Genomic DNA, 1160 nt, shown 5'->3' with positions numbered 1-1160 from the left:
TTATGCTGCTGGCAACAGTCCTCAGGTGGGCCTCCCACACCCAGCACCACACTTACTCAGTTCAGCTGGGGGTTATAAGTTGACCATCAGTTATCAATCCACTACATCTACTAAGTCCATTTGTTCAAATTTTCATTTGGTTCTGATATTTCTTAGTTGCTTTTTTGTCTGGTTGATCTGTCTATATGTAATAGTGAGGTATTAAGGTCCCCGTTACAATTGTGTTGGTGCTTACTTGATTTTTTATGTCTGTTAATATTTGTTTTATATAGTTAGGTGTGCTGCTATTTGGTGCATATACATTTATGATTGATATCTTTTCTTGGAATTTTCCCTTACTAAGTATGTAGTGACTTTATCTCTTTTGATCAGTCTTGGCTTGAAGTTCAGCCGAGAACGGGCTACAAATAGAACAGCTACCCCTACTTTTTTCTGGAGTATTGTTTTCCATCCTTTGACTTTCAGTCTATGAATTTCTTTTTGGGTTAAATGTGTTTCTTGAATGCAGCGCATAGTTGGTGGTGTGGGGAAGGAAAGAAAAAGAAAAAAATGAGGAAAAAAAGGATAAAATGGAAACAAAGCTTTGTAAATGAGTAGGGGAAGGGAGTTGAAGGGAGGTGAGGAGAATGGGATAAAAAAAGAGAAACAAAGATATAGCATATATAGATACAAGTTCCCTATGATGAGTGTGATCATTATGTATATCTAAATTGTATCAATAAACTTAATTAAAAAGGTAATTGTTATGTGAATGTACCCACTTCCCCTGATGAGTATGATCATTATGTATTTCAGATACTAATTTAAAAAAATGTTTGAATAGAAAAATACAGAGTACCTAAGACTGGGAATTTATAAAGGAAAGAAGTTTGTTCAGCTCTTGGTTCTGGAGACTAGGAGGCGCAGGTGAGGGGCCACGTCTGAGAGGTATTCTTGCTAGTGAGGCCTCTAAAGAGTCTCCTGACAACACAGAGGTAGGTGCTGGAGAACTCACTTTTATAGCAAAGCCACTTACTCAATAACCCATGAACCTACAATGGATTGATCTTTTCATGAGAGTGAGATCCTCAAGACCCAATCACCGGCGAGAGCTCCACCTCCAAATACCATTAACATATGAATTGGAAGGTGAAATTTCCAGCTGGGGACTCTGGAGCCAG

This window comes from Chinchilla lanigera, unplaced genomic scaffold (assembly GCF_000276665.1).
Source record: "Chinchilla lanigera isolate Chin_1 unplaced genomic scaffold, ChiLan1.0 scaffold00063, whole genome shotgun sequence".
Classification (NCBI taxonomy): Eukaryota; Metazoa; Chordata; class Mammalia; order Rodentia; family Chinchillidae; genus Chinchilla; species Chinchilla lanigera.
Note: the sequence above shows the minus strand (reverse complement) of the source record.